Source organism: Rhinolophus sinicus, linkage group LG05 (assembly GCF_036562045.2).
Source record: "Rhinolophus sinicus isolate RSC01 linkage group LG05, ASM3656204v1, whole genome shotgun sequence".
NCBI lineage: Eukaryota > Metazoa > Chordata > Mammalia > Chiroptera > Rhinolophidae > Rhinolophus > Rhinolophus sinicus.
In genome coordinates this window covers 3,429,176-3,449,787 of record NC_133755.1, presented here as the reverse complement: position 1 = coordinate 3,449,787, position 20,612 = coordinate 3,429,176, and the positions used below count along the sequence as shown (strand labels likewise).

At 46.1% G+C, this 20,612-nt stretch overlaps 1 pseudogene; it reads left to right on the top strand.

Annotated features, from left to right (window-relative positions):
• Window positions 1–17,226: 17,226 nt before the first annotated feature.
• On the top strand, window positions 17,227–18,476 carry LOC109461405 (MICOS complex subunit MIC27; annotated as a pseudogene).
• The last annotated feature ends 2,136 nt before the right edge of the window (window positions 18,477–20,612 follow it).

Sequence of the window (20,612 nt, the reverse complement as noted above, 5' to 3'; positions counted from 1 at the left end):
CCTCTCTTGCTGCTGTCAAGAGATGCTGCCTCTTTGTTTTGCCCCCAGTATGATTCTAGGGGAAGGAATGCAGGGCTTCTATCTGCTTGGAATAGAGTGAGAAAAATAAAGCAAAACCAGATTTTAATATTTTGGGCATTTCTTCTGCTAAAGAATTCTAAGTAGAATGCTAGAGAGCTCAAAGGGTTGTCTTCCTGCTGCGAACGTGAGGATGAAAGTTGAAAATAGTTTTCAGGAAGTACAAATGGGTTGTCCAACACCTAATCCCGTACTCATTCATTCAATCATTTAACAAAAATGGATTGAATGCCTACTCGTATGTGCCAGGGACTGGGTCAGAAGTGATACAAAGTAAATGTAACAGGGAGACAGATGGAGTGAATGCCGTTCCTGCTGTAAGCGATCTGATAAATGATCTACGTGACGCAGGGTACATGAGCTCGGGGGTTAGGCTGTCCGGGGTTAAAACCCCATCGCGGCTACTTTCCCGATGTGTGACGTTTGGGAAGCTCATTTCCAATCAGTGTCACAGAGCAGCCTGGGGTACACCTCCGGCCTATAGCCGTTTCCATATGTGACCACTCCCCTCCCCCTCCATCACTGAAGGGTTTGAAAGTTTATCTTTAATTTTGTGATGTATTTTCTCTTTTCCAGAGACTTATGAACAAATACTCTTTCCATTCAGGGTTTTATCATCGTTATCTCATTGTCCTCATTTAATAGATATCAGGAATTTGTGTTTCCAAATGCTCGCTCTTTAAATCCGTTTGCAGATGCCTTTGATGCTCATGGGTTTCTTCTTAGAAAAGAGAAAGAAGATCCAATTTCTGAGTCATATGCCTCTCCTCTCTCCAACTCATATTTTTAGAAGTTACCTACGAGCAGGGCCGACACTAGACATTAAGCCCCCTCTTTTTCAGAATATCACCATCTGCTGGGGTACAGTTAGCACTGACACGGTGTAGTCCCCGGCAGTGAGCACCCAGCCACCAAATCCTGCAGGGACCCTATGCTTCCTGCAGAGTCTGCTGTTCCCCTGAGGCGCAGCCCCAGCTGGGATCCTGTGAATCATGGCCAACCTCCAGGTCAGGACTGAATCCCGAGAATGGCTCCGTCTCCGTGAGTGTGTGTGTGTGTGTGTGTGTGTGTGTGTGTGTGTGTGTGTAAATCTTGCTTTTCTGAGCAAGTGCTATGTGGATTTTGTTCCTATTGTAATAGGCAAAAGTCTGTGTTGCCTTAGTAATTCCAAACATGTTCAAGATAATTGAGCTGTCCACAGATATTGTTCCCTCAGGTGAAAAGTCATCTTTATTACAGTGGCAACAGTTACAATGAATTGAGCACTTAGTATGTGCTGGGCTCATGTCTAGACACGTTATCAATCCCTTTCTAATCTCCACTTCAGTCCCCCAAGGAACCCACCTTGTTGCCTGTTTGTCAGGTGACAGGATGAGGCTGGGGAGGTGAAGTCATCCATCCAAAGCCACGTGCTTCACGAGCCCCACAGTGAGATCTATTCTGGGATGGTCTGACTCTTACTTCCACATTATTTCCTAATTTCCACCCACCATTCTATAAGAATTGTAAAGCGAGGACATCTCAAATTGAAACATGTATATAGTTATTGTCTAAAGTGCCCAGATGAAGTGAGATTTTTGAAAAAGTTTGGAGGAGCTAATGAAATGACTCATAAGCTCATATTAAACTCACAGGCTTGCTTATTCGGGTGTGTGAGGGCAGGAGGCAAAGGTCAGGTGAGTGTCCTCACCTCTCTCTCCCTGTAGCCTGTTATCCCCTTCAGTTTGCCATTTAAAAAGTTTTTTAATTTATTGGGGTGACATTGGTTAGTAAAATGATATAGGTTTCAGGTGTACAATTCTGTATTACATCATCTGTGTATTGCATTGTGTGTTCACCACCCGGAGTCAGTTCTCCTTCCATCACCATATATTTGATCCCCTTCTCCTTCTTCTACCTCCCCGCTCCCTCCTTTCCCTCTGGTAACCACTAAACTATTGTCTGTGTCTATGAGTTTTTGTTTGTGTTGTTCGTTTGCTGCTTTCAGTTTCATATCCCATGTATGAGTAAAGTCATATGGTTCTTGACTTTTTCTTTCTGACTTATTTCACTTAACATGATAACCTCGAGATCCATCCATGTCGTTGCAAGTGGCAGTATTTCATCCTTTTTTATGGCAGAATAATATTCCATTGTGTGTGTGTGTGTGTGTGTGTGTGTGTGTGTGTGTGTGTATATACTACATTCTTTATCCAATCATGGAAACAACCAAAGTGTTCTTCGGTAGATGATTGGATACAGTTTGCCATTTTGAACTGGTCTTTTAAAAGTTATATACGTCCCCACTCAATTGTGAGCTAGTTAAATGAAGGATTTTGTCTTATTCATCACTGTATCCCCAACACCCAACACAATACCTGCTGGAATATTGTAGATCATAAAAGATGTTTGCCACACTAAAAAGAAAACATGCACTAAATATCACAAAATCTGTCTTTTCTAATAGAAATAATTTTACATTTACTATATATTTAGAATATATCTGTTATCACTTAGTCTTGCTCTTTTAGCCAAATCTATTAAAATCTGTTCCGTTCTCCTACTGATTCAGAGTTTGGGTAATTTTCTGCTTCATCTATTTCATACAACCCCTTTTGAGCAACTCCCGACAAAGCATTCACTGTGAAAAATATCTTAAAATATACTTGGGTTACAATTAGGACTTACAGTTGCCTGCTGTAATGTTATTTCAGTTCTTTGCCCGGTGGGGTGCTCTTGTCTAGCCATGTTTTTTGGCACCCTTAGGCTGGGCCTTCCACCTGGGCCCGTTAGTACTGCCCTGTGGTCCCCCTGCCAACCCAGCAGTGGACAGATTCTCTTGTGGCTTCCGTGGCCCAGAACCACCAACTGTCCCCACATCCTGTCCCACTGTTCCCCTGCACTCACCTGGACCACAAGCATCTTACTATGATTTTCTTTGTCTTCTTCATGTATTCAAGGTCTGATCCTTCCTCCAGGTCCTAAGGTCTGAGTCACCAGCTGTCGTCTTTACAGAGCCTTCTTCGATTTCATATAAACATGATCTCTCTGTTCTCTGCGTCTCATATCAGTCTCAACTCCATTATTGTGCTCTAAGTGAAACTATGTGTATCGACTTTCCTACTTAGAATATAAGCTAGCTTTGAGGAAGGGAACTATGTCCAATTTGTTCTGTGTCTTCTCCTTTCCTTCTAGTTCCCTCCACTTGTATGTACAAGATTCTCAATGAATGGCTTTGTAAGCATTAAGGAAAGCGAGCACCATGGCTCCCTGTGGGGTACAGTGGAAGGAATATGCACTGGGTCCAGAACCCCAGGAAGTGAATTCCACTCCACCCCTTCTAAGAAATCGTGGGCACAGAGACTTCAAAGCCTCTTGTCTTCTTTTCGGTGGATGATACAGTACGCTTGGAGGGAAGCTAGCTAAGCCTTTTAGCTAATGAATCCCCACACCCAAAGCTCAGGCTCAGGGACCTCCCTCTGGTCTTCCTTCTCCCCAGGGACTTGGTCTGCCCTCAGCTCTCCTGCCCTGATCATAGCACCGGCATCCTTAACTTTTATTGTTTGTTAAACTCTTGTTTTCTCCTTACCAGAGGCAGTGTTTTTCTGCTTTTCTTGCAACCTTGGTACTTAGTAGGCATGCAGTGAACATATATTCGTAAAAAGATTGAGCTAATGGATGAACAGAATCTCTAACATTTTGTTAATGTCTGCAGTGAGTTACCGAAGTGTTCTGGAAACACCGGAAGCATTTTCCATCTTATTTCCCTCTCCTCCTGCAAAACGGAGCGCACAGATCGCCAATCTGCCTTAGGCTTTGTGGCCGAAGTCAGTATTTCCCAGGAGGTTTCCTTGGAAAGCCATGTTCTACATTTTGATCAATTTCTACTACATGAAAACTCTTCTCATTAGAGTAGTTTTCTTAAAGAATTCCCCCCAATACAGTAATTTTTAATATGAAAATTCTGGCTATGAGAAATATCCTGAGTGTCTTTCTTCCGCGATGGCTGGAGATTCCTGGAATGACAACACCCCAGTCAAGTCAGGGTTTGGGGATTGCAGCCCGTCCAGTTCCACTGAATGGCTCACTGGTTTCCGGTACCTCCTGAGGATCACAGAGGAAACGGACGCCGAGAGGTTTGGGAGCCGTATAATGGATCTAATGGCTTCTTCAAAGATATTCTTTAAGATATATTCAAATCCTGCACGAAATAATAAATGAGGGAATAATGAGAAGCATTTATTTCTCAGTGTTTAACTATAATGCTGCCTCTCTACACTCACAATTTATGGCCAGTAAGATTTTGTGTGTGTGTGTGAGTGGAATGCATTACGTTAGGGGAAAAAAATTAATGGCCATCTGTAAATGTGGGGTGGCTGGCAAATCTGTATGCATGTTGCAATAAAAATGGTTTATTAGGCTCTCGTGGTCAGACACAGGAGCCAAATCCTGCAGAATGCACCGGGGGCTGCGAGTGGATTTTATTCTCTTCTCTCTTGCGCTGGGGTCCCTCTGAGCCCTGACTGCTCTTCTGGCCCCTTTGAAGGGTTTTTAGCAAATCGGTTCATTTTGGAATGCTGCGCCTCGGAGAAGCGGTTTCTGCTTTTGGGCCCTGCATCCTTACTATGAAAATGAAAGGTGGCAGTAGATACTCTAAAGTCCCATGCACACAATGCATTCTAGGATTCAACATCCTTTCTCATGTATAAATTCTAAAATAAACTTAGCCTGAATTCAACTTACTTCACTACGATGTAAGACCAAGAGAGATGATGTACCCACCATCTTTCACGAATGTCTTATGTCGGAAAGCAAGGAAGCGCTCAGAGAACGATGTCACATGTCAGAAGGCTCCGGGGTCAGCTGGAAGGGGGTGCCACTGGACCAACAGGAGACAATCTGAGCATTAAACAATCAATGAACAGTGACAGTGACAGCTTTAATTACCACTGAACAACGTAAGTCAGAGTCTCTAGGTCACTGTGAAGATGCTCCAGACAGTTCCTTATGAGTCCCATCGTCCCCCACATGTGCAGCATACACTCCTGAATGTTCTCGCATCTGAAATGTACATGAGTCTAGGTACTTGCCCTTTTTTTTTTTTTTTTAAGACCTTGGCCTTTTTTTAAAAAAGACAATTGTTATTCACTAAACTCCAGACCTTGTTCAGATTTCACCATTTTTCCCATTAATGTCCCAGGATCCATCCTGATTTATTTATTTATTTTTTATTAAAATTTTTTTTTTTATTGGGGAATATTGGGGAACAGTATGTTTCTCAGGGCCCATCAGCTCCAAGTCGTTGTCCTTCAACCTAGTTGTGGAGGGCGCAGCTCAGATCCAAGTCCAGTCACCATTTTCAATCCTGAGTTGCAGGGGGTGCAGCCCACCATCCCATTGGAATTGAACCGGCAGCCTTGTTGTTCAGAGTTCGTGCTCCAACCAACTGAGCCATCCGGCTGCCCGATGCTTGCTCATTTTGATGGGCTTATTCTTGGCTCCATCAAGGGCCACCTACCTTTTCCAGATGGATGTTTTTGATGCTCACGTGTACCTCTCTCATCTCATGAGCACAAGATAAGCCATTTCACATCGTCTTGCTAGCTCACTCAGGTTTTATTATTTGGCTCTTCTTCCTTTATTCCCTTGCTTTCTGGAGCAGGAGCCCAGGATCCAGGAACAAGATGGCCATTAGAGGACATCTGAGCACTCCACGCCTCTCACCGCAGCCCGGGAGGACAGCCTGGGATCGCTGTATCCACTTAAACTCTCATTTCCCACAATTTCCTCAGTGTTTTCTACCTGCAAATTCTGGGAAAACTTACCTCAGCTTCAGCTTATGCTAGCATTTGTGTGGTGGCACATTCTGTTTTTCTAGGAAAGTGACAGTTCATGCCTGTTTTCTTATTAACATTGTAATGTCCCTTTTCACTCACAAAAATGTCTTTGTATTGATGATAAGTTTATTATTTGGTCAACCTATCCAGAGGGGACAAAGTTTGGATTCAACTATATTCTACTGAATATTTTCATTTTTCTGAACTTCAGACCAGCTAGCTAGGAGGATGAAGAGTTAAGAAGACACCAGGGTGTGTGTGTGTGTGTGTGTGTGTGTGTGTGTGAGGTGAGGGGCGTCTATGCCATATGTGTTCATGGTTCTGCCCCAAGACAAACTAATCAGGTAAGGTGTGAGGTGAAGTAGAAAGCTTACAGAAAGGGGCTCACAGCGAGATTTTTTGATGGCTAGGCTAGGGCTTGTGATTTTAGAAGAAACAGAACCCGAGAAGGGACTGTGGACAGAGACAAACGTGTACACCCAGCATAAATCCAGATGGGGCACCGAGCAGGTCACACCACTTTACGTGTGGCTGTTATTTGGGGAAAGGGTGGGGGACATTAAGGCACATATGTAGAGTTCTGATCTGATACAGAAGCACATATGTACCTGGGTCTGTGAGCAAACCCAGTCTTGTGGGAGCACGGAGGAAGGAGCCACTAAAGAGGGCTAACAGCTTGGAGCCCCTGAGCATGGGGAGCCGCTGAGCTTGTTTCATGGATGGGGTCCACCATGGGAGATGGTTTGGTACAGCTGCCTGGAACCTGGGCTGCAAGGCCCCAGAAGTCAAGCAATGACAGGGCTCTGCAGGGACTGGCAATGTACCTAAAATGTCACTGCTTGTCACTGACAGGTGAAGTGTAAGGATAAAAGGTTGCACATGTCATCTTCGACTTTGCAGTAGGTATCTGCTCTGTTATTTACCTTTGAGAAGCTCATTCCTGTTTATGAGTTGGGCTTTGATGATGAACAGGCATGCCGTGACCCATGGTGTTGGGCACCTGGGGTGAATTAGTCAGAGGTGGTCAGCTCTGCCCACAGGTTTCCCTCCTGCGATGGGTGGAGTTGGGGCAAGGAAACATTTGACTTGGGTTATTTCTCTCATCTCAGAATAATGGGAAGTCATGGTTCAAGTTTACCCCAGGCAAAGGAGAGCATAATTTCTTCCAGCTGTGAGCCCTTCACCTATTCCCCAGCCCGTTTTCCTCCATTCTAAATTCATCAGGCAAGGAGCGCTGAAGCAGGAATCAGGTCAGATTTTGGCCTCGATGACTTGTCCTGTGACTAGAGGAGTCGTTTACTGGAAGGGACGCTGACATTTCTGAGCGCATACTGTGTGTGTCATGCAGGGCGGCCTGCGGGGTCTCTGCTCCCGCTCCCCACATAAGAACACAGGATGTGGCTAGGCCAAAAAGGAACACCCACGGAGCCATAGGTAGGGGAATCATACCACTATAGTCTCACTGGAGGCTGGGTTCACAGGACGTGCGACCTGCTGTCCGCTTTTCTGCCAACCGACCGACGACTCTCCTCCACTCCACTCCCCAGCGCAGCCGTGGCAGTTATATCAGTGGCCAATGGCTCAAGGGTTACAGCTGATGGCCAACTAGCCACAGCTGATGGCCATCTACTGCCGAGCCAGCACCTTTCCACGTGAGGCCGAGAGCCTGGAAACTGCTCTCTGGGGCTCCGACCCCACAGTGTGTCAGCCAGGCTCTCCCACGTGTGATCCACCCAGACGCGTGCTTTAGCCTCCAGTGTGTGTCGGGTGCTGAGCAAGGTGCTGTGTACGCAGGGATCAGCCAGACAGAAATGGGGCCCTGTACTCGCCAAACCCCTTGGGAGTGGTGGCATTCGCCCCCACCAGCCAGCTGAGGAGACTGGGGCATAAAGAGGTAAGCATTTTACCCAAAGTCGCACAGGAATATGGTAAACCTGGGATTCACAGACCGACCTCTCTGATTTAAGGCTCATGTTTCCCTCACATGTCACACTGTGATAATTACAGTAGACTGCTTCTCAGGGCCTCTGTATCGCTCCCATGTTACAGTGCATTTTAAAAACTCTGCCACAGTCTTATGTGAGAGGGAGGTCAGCTGGTTATCCTTTCAGCACCTGGGTTCTCAGAAGCAGTTGGACATCAGTTGTCCTGTTCTCTTTTTATGATCTGATATATCATTGACAGGCTCAGACACAGTGGCATAACCATTTCCATGTGATTAACCTTTGAAGATATGCTGGAGACAGATCTGACCCCCATGAGACAAAAGCGTGGACAGCTTTTTGTCGTAAAGGCTGGTCTCTAGGGACTTGGTAAAGGGTTTAGGATGGAAATCACAGCCTCTTCCAACACCTAAGCAAATAAGAGGTTGTTTCGTCTTGGGTAAGACTTTGTTTGAAATGCTGCTGAGAACAACTGAGGAAACCCAGTGTGGGGACAGAGTCGCACAGAGCAGTTTCCAGGCTCTCGGCCTCACATGGAAAGGTGCTGGCTCGGGTAGTAGATGGCCATCATCTGAATCTAGTTGGCCATCAGCTGTAACTAGTTAGCCATTGGCCACTAATATAACTGCCATGGCTGACCTAGCAAGCGAGGATTGCAGCTAGCAAGTAGGGTGGGTGGGTTGGTTGGTTGGTTGGTTGGTTGGTTGGTTGGTTGGTTGGTTGGCAGAGAAGCGGACGGCAGATTGTGGATCGTGTGGCTCCTGCTTCCGGTATCTCCAACCCAGCCGCCAGTGAGAATATCGTGGTATGACTCCCCTACCTATGGCTCTGTGGGTGTTCCTTTTTGGCCTCACCATGTCCTGTGTTCTTATGTGGGGCGGGGGACCAGAGACCCTGCATGACACCCAGGTAGCTGGTGCAAGGGTTCTAAGCATGTCTCTGCAGATACAACTTGTCCACGTGCCATCATGGGGAGTAGGCCGGGTGTAATAACACAGGGGTCTCTGATGGCTCGAAAGCCAAGTCCAGTGAGGGTCTGGACTGGGCATGTTTGGCCTGAATGGGATGGAAACTCCTATCTGTAGAAGGAACATGCATTCTTTGGTGGCCAGTGGTTGTTCTCACTGTGGCAGCAGATCCAGCAACCGCCCCTAGAGGCTCCTGCAGGAACATGCCCCTAGAGCAGCAAGAGACACCCTGAGCTTATCACCAGAGAGAAAGCAGCAGAGTGGAGAGAACGCAGGGGGCTTCGGCTCTGGGCACACTGCCTGTCGCTAGCTTGGGATCTTGGTCTATTTAGTGAATCTGCTGGACCTTGGTTCCCTTCTGACAAACTCAACAATGCATTGCAGGATATTTCTGAGAATTAACAATGAGAAATGATGGGAAAGATCCCGACATATGACTAGCACATAGTTGCTGCTCCTTGAATGACAGCTGTTGTTTCTACTTTCATCTGTTCATTTCAACATGCAGTGAGCACCTACCATGCATTTGTCACCGTGCTTGGTTCAGGGGCCACAATGAGACAGTATTATTTGAGTTTCAGGAGGCAAGGTGGTTGGTTGTTCGTCTCCTCACTCTGGTGACTGAGAATGGAAGGGGTTGGCTATAGGACGGTTCTGATCCCACCTACGTTCTCAGTTCTCTGACCTCCAAGGGAAGTGTCACTTCTCCCTATAATGAAGCGACATCTTGGTTTGTTTCACACCCTGTTCCTGGTCTGGACAGCATATGCATAATTAACTCATTTCCTTCTGAGGCTCTTTGTTCGGGAGGGTTGGGCAGATTTGCTAATTCAGTTGCTTCTGTGTAACTCCCGTCATACCGTCAATTACAGAAGTCTTTGAATGGCGTTTCTGATGATGTGTTTGGCTTAATCAGTTCTGACAGCAGTGGGGACAGGCTGTGACTGCACGCCACACAAAGGAACGTCATTCACGGCTGGTCTCAGGACATGGATCTGTCCTGCTGTGCGTTCTCAGGGTGACTGTAATGATAAATGTCACCTCTTTAGGAACAGCTCTGGTCACCTCTACACACAAGTTAAAAATAATTGGCTTTTTGGGATTTTATGCAGGGAACTTCCTCGAACCCCCAAGGACAGCGGCAATAACCAGCAGAAATGAAAGGACAAGAGCGAGGCTCTGAAGCCAGGTCTCCCTGTTCCAATACCTGTCATCCCACGTGTGAGCTGGGTGACTCGGGCAACTGACTCAAACCCTCCATGCCTCAGTTTCTTCATCTGTAAAACAGCATCAGTGAAAGAATAATACATTGCCTCTCAGGGGTGGGGGAGAATACATGAGAATTACTGGTCTAGCACCTGGCACCTTGTGAGCCCTGAGGATGGTGAAGGATTGTTTTGTGACCCGTTCAGGCACAAGGGTCACTGTCTACCCACGTGAGTGCCAGCATTCGTGCTAAGAGCCTATTCCATGCCACGACTTGCTCTAATGCTTTACACATATTAACCCATTTTGACCTCCAGGAAAACTTGGTGAATAAAATCATTTGTGTTTCACAGAAGAGGAGTCCGAACACCACCAGAGCCTGGATGCAAACCCCATGTTTGTCTGACTACAAAGCCTGTACCTGAGACCAGGGCCCTGGAAATAACTTAGTTCAGACCTGCCAGCTTGTCATCCTGCTCGGAACCAGTGAGTGACCTTTTCACTCAGACACATGGCTGTTCTTTGAGAAGTCAGGGAGTCGGAGACGGGGGCACAAAGGAGAATACTGCTTCTTACATCTTCTACCACATAGAGACGAAGGCAGAATTGTGTTGTTTTGTGTAGGTTTCTGACACACATGTAAAGGACTGGATGCCGGTGAGCTGCCCCACAAACGCGTGTGGCTCTGAGCATGGAGGCCAGACCAGTGTGTTTCTTCCTCTCCGTCTCTAGAGCCTGATTGCTTTCAGATGTGACTGTTTCTCCTCTTCCATCTCCTCCCTGTTCTTTTTCTTCTAAATCAACTTCAGTGGTTATTCGCCCCTCTCTCAGATTTGCTCTGCCCACTCGCCCCTTCGGGGCAGTGTGCCTGATCAGAAGGCAGAAAGCTCTAGAACCCCACTGCTTGACGTGTACTCCACAGACTGGCAGCACTGACCTCCCCTCATTGCTTATTAGAAACGTGGGTTTTCAGGCTGCACCCCTGTCCTACTGGGTCAGAATCTGCACTTTAACAAGATCCCAAGTGATCGTCTGCACAGGAAAGTCGGAGAAACGCAGGGCTGGAGGAAGCCACGCTTGGGCTCCGAAAACGAGGTTTGAACCCCAGTTTCTCCTTTTCTCATCTGTACTGCCTGGGAAAGACAGCATAACCTTTCAGATATCGTTTTCTGATCTGGAAATGACCCTAGCGATGTCTTGCAGGTTGCTGTAAGAATCGGTGATAAAGGTGACTGCCTGCATTCCTCTGTCCTCAGCAGGCTATGAAGTGTTTGACATCTGTATTCTTTCTCACTTCATCTCCCCAACAAAACTATTCAGCGGAAGCTAGATATGTCTGTGATGCAAACCAGGAAACTCCATTTAACTGCAGAATGTTTGATGCCCAGGCTTGCAAGTCAGTAGGCGATAGAATCAGCACCTGTCAGCTTTGGTTCCCCAACTGGAGGGGCTGTTATTATACCTATTCCAACCAGAACAGACAGTCACCTGGGCTGTTTTATTTCTTTCATTGCTGGGTGTCTTACCAGCACTAGGCAAACTATTTCACATTCCTTATTTCATTCAGCTGCTGTTACACAATCCATGGCATGTCATGACTTCAATGCCTGTAAAGCCATATTCTCTCTACTGAGCACATAATGCTTCCCTGAGGTCCCTGCGCTGAGAGCAGCATGGCTGCCGGGGACAGAAGGGAACGGCTGCGGTTCTCCCCCTGAGGGATCCCCTCCCTTGTCCTCAGGGCAGCTGGAGGGGCAAGTCCCCTTGCTCCTGTCAGGTGTCACCCCCTCCATGCCTGGCTAAAGCCATTAGAGGCTCACAGACACTGAGTCCCCTGGACATGTTTTTGCCCCAGTGTCTCACAGGCCCAAGAAGCATGCTGTCCCCATGGAGCCCTGTGACCTCCTGCTCAGTCGACTGACCCGCCTTTTTGTTCTAAACTTTCATAACATTTTATTAGTGAACACTTTAAAACTGGCCACTCCATACTACCTCAAATGTTATGGAAACTTAGTAACTTTCATACGTTGCCAAGAGAATCGGTCCTCTGTCCGCATGGCACCACAGGACCAGACAATTTAAAGAAAAACAGAGGAGGTCGTATACAGCGGTCTGTGTGTAATGCAGTCTTCTTTGGGTCTCTAAGAAAGGTCTTGGGACAAATACGAAGGGTGGGAGTCTAACCTTTGTGTGAGGAAAAGTGATTTCTCTTTCAATAATCACTTAATCTTACTAAGAACAATGTACATTAATTATAGAAAAGTTGGAAACTACAGGTGAACATTATAGTAGTGATAGGAATATTAATACGACAATTGTGGTGACGATTGAGTCAAATAACCACTAGTCCCACAGTCTAATGATTAAACACTAAAGTTTTCCCAATGTCCCTCCTCCCCCCACCTCACGTGGTCTATATTCTAAACATGGGTCTTAACTCTCATACTGCGTTGTTACCTACTTTTTCATTGAAAATGTAATTTCCCAGGTGCTGCTGCTTCTACTACAGAGGTGGGCTAACCTTGTCTGTCACGGGCCAGGGAACGACTGTTTCAGGCTCTGTTGCAACTGCTATTGCAACATGAAAGTAGATTTAGAAGTGATGGAAAAACCAGGCATGGCTGTGTCCCCAAACGTTCACCTATGAATATTGTCACGTCACATCAAACATTACTCTTCTTTTAATTTTTTTTAAAAATGATTTAAAAAGGTGAAAACCACGCACAGTTTTGAGAACCTGAGGGCACAGGCAGTAGGAGCGGCCATGTTTGGCTGCCATTTGCTGACCCTGCTGGGCCACCGCTCTGTCACCAACGGCATAATGTCATAGTGCCTGGTACATTATTTACTTATGTGATTTCTTAATGGGGGACATATGACTTATTTCCATTTTAGTTTTCACTCCTTAAGTTGTACCATTAATTAACATCTTTGTATTAAGATTGCTGGATGGGTGGGTATTCCCATTTGTGACGATTCTGCTGTACATTTCCAGTTTGCCACCAGCCTGACCTCACTGTCAGTGAAAGGAAGATGCACAAGAAGGGAAGGTATGAAAAATAGACAATGTGGTCATCACTAGGTGCCTGGTAGTTGCCACGAAAACTCTGGTCAAGGAGCAGAAAAGCAAGCTGCCACTAAGAGGAGGAAGTGAACCTTGGCATCATTGTCCCCTGCTTTTGGCAAATAGCAAAATTTCTGCACGATGTGTCAGTCCTTTGCCAGACCCTGGTTTCTGTGCCCTGTTGTTGTCCCACAGGGCGACGTTTGAAACGGGGCCCACATAATTGACCGGGTCCTGACTCATCAGCTCCCTCGGTGGTCCACATGTAGGCCAGGCCCTCATTGCCAAAGCAGCCTGTCAGATGGGAGAGGTTATGTATGGGGGGTCTCCAGCCCCTGCCACCACATGTGTACATGGTCCTAGCTTCTCCCCATGTGGTGCGGAGCTCTGCTCGTCACCAGCCTCCATCCCTCATGGCGATTTACACTCCAGGGCCCTTGCATCCCTTTCTGCCTGAGACCTTTGTCAGGGCCTTCTTGGTCCATCAGAATGGATCTGACAATATTGATCCACAAAATGAAAAGGGTCTGAGTCTCAATCCTTTACCTCCCAGACGTCTTCCTCACTCATATGGAATTGTACCCACTCCTTGATGGCCAGCTGTGCAGACAGAGGGGGATCCTGTGACAGGAAACCCTTTCCAAGTGTCACATGACCTCATAACTCCTACACTCCTCAAGCCTGCCCAACAAAAAGCAACTTTCAAGAGACTTTTTCTGGAATTAAGAAAATCTGATGAAAATTACATGCATTTCTTACAGGAAAACAATAAAAGGACTGTCCCAGACAACCAGCCACACAAGCCAATAAGAAGCGTTCAATCCTTATTTGCAGAATAACTCATTTATTTAATGCGTGTGTTGATACCCAGCTTACTCCAGCTGGATTCTTCTCCTCTTCTGTTTCCCACACGTGACCCATGTCTCGGCCAGAACAAAGGGACAGGGCCTGATCTCTATAAACACCTACCATTCCCCAGGTCCAGAGCTCGATGCTTCTACAGACACCATCCCACACCATCTTTAGAATGACCCTGTGTTAGCTCCCTAGGCCGCTGTAACAAAATACCACGGACTGGGGGCTTAAACAACAGAAATGCATTGTCTCACAATTCTGGAGGCCAGAGGTCGGGAGCAGAGTGTCAGCAGTGTTGGTCCCGTCTGAGGCTGTGAGGAAGAATCTGGTTCGTGCCTGCATCCTAGCTTCTGGCCCTTTGCTGGAATCTTGGGGAATCCTTGGGTCCTGGGCTGTGAAGACACATCATTCCGATCTCTGCCTTCATGTTCATGTGGCTTTCTCCCTGTGTGTGCCTGTGTTCAAATACCTGCTCTTTATAAGGACACCAGCCATAGTGGATTAGAGGTCCATCTCCTATGCAATGACCTCATGTTAAGTAACTACATCTGTGATGAGCCTATAAGACTATTTCCAGAAAAAGCCACATTTGGAGGTATTGGGGGAACTTCAGCATATGACTAGGGTCTCAACATACAAGTGTTTTAGGGACACAGTTCAATCCATAACACATCCTATGTAGTAGGCTTCGCTATCTGCGCTTTAAAGATGAAGATGAGGAAGGCTTGAGAAAATAATTTTCCAAGGTCATTTAACTTGTAAATCTAACTGCAAAACCTCAACTCTGTCTAGTGAGTCTTGCTGCTTCTGATGGGAGGGTGACTGCATTCCATGCGGTTGACTTTTGGAGTCAGCTGTGAGGATTTGCAGTGCACAGGGACCCACAGGAACCTGAGGTACGTGAGGTCTGATGGCCCATCGCCTGTCCTCTCCCTCAGCCTTGTCTCTCATCTGTTTAAATGTACTAGTTTATTCATTACCTTTGTTACAAAACAGACAGAGTTAAAATTTATATCACAAATAGCTGATTCCAGGGGCTTTTAGTTTTCTGTGAAATTAAATTCTAGTGAAATCTCTCCTGCATTTTCTTAGCAGGGAGGTAAGGGGTCCACTTAGTTGCTTTTTGTGGGGCTGTTTCTAAATGAATGCAGCTGGGTATTTTGATTAAATGCATATTGAAATCCACTTATAACTAGTGAACCAAGACAATGAAAGGGCCTCAATGCACCATTAAGATTGGTTTCTGAAATTGTTGAAGTTAAACAATTCCAGTGGATATTGTGCTCTGGTGTCTCCTAGAAACGAGGACTGAGCCCTTGAATAGTGACGCGTGCCAGCCCATGGAGACAGTGCTGTCCAACCTGGGAGGTCCAGACCAAAGGGGCTGCCTCATCTAGGATGAAAATATCTGCCTGAATGGATTTCAGTGCAATACTTGATGTGTATCAGGTGCTTAGTGAACTATAAATAGAACCAACAGAATGATTTCATAAAATCCAACGTGGTTCTGTACCTGGGTTGCAGCTTCCCAAATAGCTCGACAGCAGACGTAAAGTGCTCAAATCCTCAAACATCTACGTGTTTCTGTGGATTCAGAAAACCCCATGTAAGCATTCCCTTTCCTTGGGATCTTGTCATTTGGGTGCTGCAGCAGGCATTCCTGGGTGGCAGTAACAGATCTCCCCACCCCCCATGGATGCTATGCTGTAAGCTGATGTTGGGACTAGGAGTGGGGAGGGAAAGTACTCAGCACTCACTAGGTTGACAAGCATATATCTGTGCCCACTTTGAGCTGGGTGCCGGAGTCACGCAGATCAAAGGACATGCCTCTGTCTGGTGGGGGAGACAGGCAGATAGACACGTGTAATCCAGAGCGATGGCTGCTCTGAGAGCAGCAGTGCAGGGGCTGAGAAAGCCCAGGACAGCAGCATGACATTGACATTGAGGGGGAGAAGGTCAGAGGCAACCCTTGAATGGATTTTAAAGGGAAGAGTTAAGCAAGAGAAGGATGGCCCGAGGGCATCGTAAGCAGAAGGAGCAGCCGTGGAAAGCCCTGGAGGAGTGAGCGAGGGTGCCGTGTTTAGAAGCGTCAGTGAGATCCACCTGGACAGAATATAAATCACAAAAGACAGCAAAACTCAAGTTTTACAAATATACTGACAGAGAAAATGAAACAAAGGACCTTCAATGTCAGCTGCTCATCACTTACCTACCAACAGCAATGAAACGTCATCCTTTCCTGGGGGTGACCTAAGACCCGAGAAGGTGGCCAACATGGCGTCCAAACAAATGGAGCTTCAGGCCAAAGTTACCATTGGCCCTCCCATCTTTCCCCTGACAGCTCGCCTTTGTGACTCTGAAAGTGCCATATGCGATGTGGGTGCCCAGGAAGACGTGAAAAAGAAGTTCTGCTCTTGAAAGCCATTAAAATTGTGTGTGTGTGTGTGTATAAAATTCTAAAATTACACACACACACACACACACACACACGCAAAAAAATGTCAGATGATTAAGTTCGTGGACGTTCCACCGTGCGCTTACTAGTGGAAAGTTCACTAACTTAATTGTCCAACCTTTCGTGTTTGTGTGTGTGTAATTTTAGAATGCAAAGTTACCCTAAAAGTAATGTGGTCAAACCCCCATCCAACACATTGCGAACAATGATCCTTTTTGCCATCTCAGAGTTGTCCGTCCTATTGTTAAAGTCTTTGGCTTCTGTTCATCTCTCCTGATGTAACATCAACAAGGACTCAGCCCTCCATGTGACACCCCTTTGGATGCTTGTTTTCCCTTCCTATCTGTCATCCTGCCATAGTGCGTCGGTCGTGCAGGTAAGAAAACTGGATTAAAATGTTCATTGTCTTAGTTAACATTTACCTTTGATACCGTGATTCATAAATTGAGTAAATATCACTGGGTTTTTCTGGTCCTGCCTCACGTGATAACTTCCAGATTAATCCAACCCTTTTAAATGGATCATATTCCTTAAAGCTCGTTACTTTAAGCTTTTCTCTAATTCATCTTTCTTGGTATGTCAGAATTCAAATGGGAGAAGGTGTTGAAAATCGAATTCGCTGCATGGGGCCAGTCAGAAAGCTGGCTCTGCACACCACCATTGGCAGCGCTGAGGATGGTGCCTGGGACTCCATGGTGATGAGAGAATTGTGTAAGTAAATGAATTAAATGCTCTCGGTATGTTGAGGTTTCTTCTTCAAACTCCTAGAATCTTGCCTGCTTAGAACTAACAATACTTCTCCGCTCTCCGTAGGAAAAGTTGAGCAGAGAGGGTCACGGACATGGCAGCCATTAGGATGGAAAAGCTGACAGCATGCCTGCAGGTCTGATGTGTGGCCCTATGAGTGTGCGTGCAGCCAAAGAAGAGAAATCCAAGAAGCAGCTGGTGAACAGAGCAGTTCCCCATATATACTGCACCACCTCTCCAGTCTAAATATGTTGAAGAGAAGCCTGGTCATTTGCAAACGGACTTTGCTTCCATCCGCACTACAACTGGTCGTTATATTGGCTGGTGCAAGGGTGTTTATGTCTTTGTGAAAAATGGGATAATTGGATACAGTACAATTTGGAAAAGATACGTATGTTTATCTGAAGAATCCACCACAAGATTTTCTTCCGAAAATTGGAGTGATGACAGTTTCAGGATTGGCAGGCTTGGTTTCAGCAAGATAAGGTTCTAGATTTAAGAAAATTGTTTATCAACTGGGACTGGCCACTTTAGGAGAAACTGTTTGTTACCCAGTTCAGTCAGTAATAATTGCAAAGGTAACTAACTGGGGAAAAAGCATATGCTACAAGCCAGCAAATTTATGAAGCAGTTAAATCATTGTGGACAAAAAACAACAAAAAAGAGTCACTTCCTGAACCTAAAGAAAAATCTAAGCTAGGAAGCTCTGCTGAAATAGAAATACCTGCAAAAACAACACAAGACCTGAAATACCCAGGGGTTTTGCCAACAGAACTCAGCTCTGCAACAAAGACCAAATCAGAATCCACCACAGGTGCTACACAGTGTGTGCCTGACCCCAAGCTCATGGATCACGCAGTCCCATCCAGAAGATGCAGATATGTACAGCACCAGAAGCTGACATCGCCTGCATAGAGTGCTACACGATGTGGGAAGCTGCAAATGATGATGAAAAAAATCATGTAATTGGTAACTCTGTTGCATAGAGTATAACGTAAAGCAAGTTTTCCCCTAATCTCCTAATGTATAGTTTGACCAATCACTTAAGTGATTAAATCACAAACAATGAATATAATCCAAACTATATCAAATGATTGGTGAAGAGGCAGAGGTAGTAATATTAGGATAGATTTGATAACTTTTAAGGGTGTTTATAAAAAAATAGAGTAAATATATGAACATTTATGAGACTACAATCTGAAAAAATATGTATGTGTATCTATAAATACTTATACATATACACATAAATATTTGCTTTAGCTTTTTGTAATTAATGTCAGCTGAAAAGAATGGTGTGTGGTGGGATGTGTTCCCTACCACCCCCCTTTGTTTTCATTTTCCAGAGCTGGAATAAAATATCCATATTTTATGACAAAAACTAACAAACAAAAACTAACAATTGCTTTGATTTGTAAAGGAAGTGAATGTACCGGGCGCTCTACTAAACACTTCACATACCTGTTTTCATCTATCGCTGTGGTTTGTCTGGCGACTTAGCTTCGTGATCAACAGCAAAAGCTCTGGAGTCAAGCTGTCTGGGTTTGAATTCCTGCTACAGTCCCTGTGTGTCCTTGGATAAGTTACTTGAGTTCTCTGTGTCTCAGCACCCTGATCTGTAAAATGGGGACACTGTCCGCTTCTGCTGACGAATCAGCTCCTGTGATGAGGAGCGTGATCCCTTCCTGAGCAGCCCTTCCCATTTGGGGCCGTCCTTGTAGCACACATTTTTGGTGCTCAGCTCAAATCCCCAGGGGTCGTTCTTACCATTCTGCATCCCCCCGCCCATCCTCACTGTGCATTTGATCTAATAGCCCCGGCCTGCCACTCTTGTTTTGGTACTACCTTGCTTTGCCTACCTGGAGACAAAGCACCTGGGAGCTCGTGACCTGTCCAGTAGCCCTGAGCCAGAAACCACCAGGTGCAGGAACATGGGAACACTCTGGGTGAGACGCACCCCCAGCGCCCCCATGGGACCAGGCCGAGGCTGCCACTTCTCCAGGCTTCTTCCACTCCCCCGTCCTGCTTCCCCTGTACCTTGTCCAGTTTCTCCGCTAGCACTTAAAACAGTCACCGCCCAGGGTCTGCTGCTGGGATCCCGGAAGTGTCTCTTCTGTTGAGACATACCTGTGACCCTACAAAGCCACAGTGGTGTCCCTTTAGGCGTACACAGAAAGGATCTCTTCTCTTAGGATTGCGAGCAACGCTGTGAAGAGGGCCCTGTGTTCCCCAGCTCTCCTAAAGCTAAGTCCTCAGATTTCCTCCTGTGTTACAGGTCGGTGATATTTCTGCACTGTTGATCGGCCTCTGCTGCTGCTGTGAGGATGCTGTTTGTTTCCTCACTGTTATCACACACCTGGAGACTGGAGCTCGTGTTTGATCTCTGGGCACACGGATGTACAGGGCCCGGCTCTGACTCTCTGGGCCGCTCCTTTGAACTTGGGAATATGTGTTACTCATGCGTGGGAAGGATTCTGAGTCTCATTCCCTTATCTGTGAAGTGAGGAAAATCATAATCCCCATCTCACTGACCTCAATGTTTCTTCCTTCTCACTTGTTAATGCCTACTTTTCCTTTCAAACTCAGCTCTGGTCCCTCTGGTCGCAAGATTCTCCTAAATGTACAGGTTGGGGTAGGAACCCATCCTGGTTTCCCACCACACCGTGGGCGGTCTCCCTATCCGCCCTAAAGACCCAGCTTTCTGTGGCCATGCGTCCCCCTTCTCCGCGGAGGCTGTGTATAGTCTCGCTGAAGGTGGAACTGCCTCACGCATTTCTGGCTCTTCTTTGTCTTGTCCAGCTTCTGATCCATCGTAGGTACTCAGCACAGACTTGTTGAAAGAATGCAAACGCTAAGGCTGCTGAGTCACAAGAAATGTTTGCTTCCTCGGGCAAATATTTATTATAACATTCTGCCTTTTTTGAAATGAGCTAACATAAGGAGTTGTTTTCTAGATGCTTTACAGTCGAAGCATCAGGTCCTATGTAGTTCTTCTTCTTATGACTGCCACCAGCTTGTAAGATCCTTGCATGAACTCATTGTAGGAGTGTGGCAGCCTTATAAGCAAAGGATTTATGAACGAAGGAGAGTGTATTGGTCTGGCACGTGTCTCACAGCAATCATTCACTGAAAATGCTGGAGGCTGATTAAAATAGCATCCAAATAGCTTGTTGAGGTGTTGTACTTGCTACGAAAGAAATGCTGCATCTTCCCACCCACTCTGAGTCCCTTAGGTTACATATGTGTGGTGATTAACAAAGAATTATGCCCAGGACGTCTAGGCAGGGTGGTGGGGTTACAACCTTCTTCCAACCTGGGAGCAAATCTTGGTGAGATGCATTCCACGGAGTTTATGACAATCACATGGTTAGAACAGTGTGGCAGCAACACAGAACACCGCTTTTCGACCCTATAATGAATCCCGGGCATTTTTAATGGTTTCCTGTAGACTTTGCAGCAAGGATTCTCTTCATGTTTGCATGC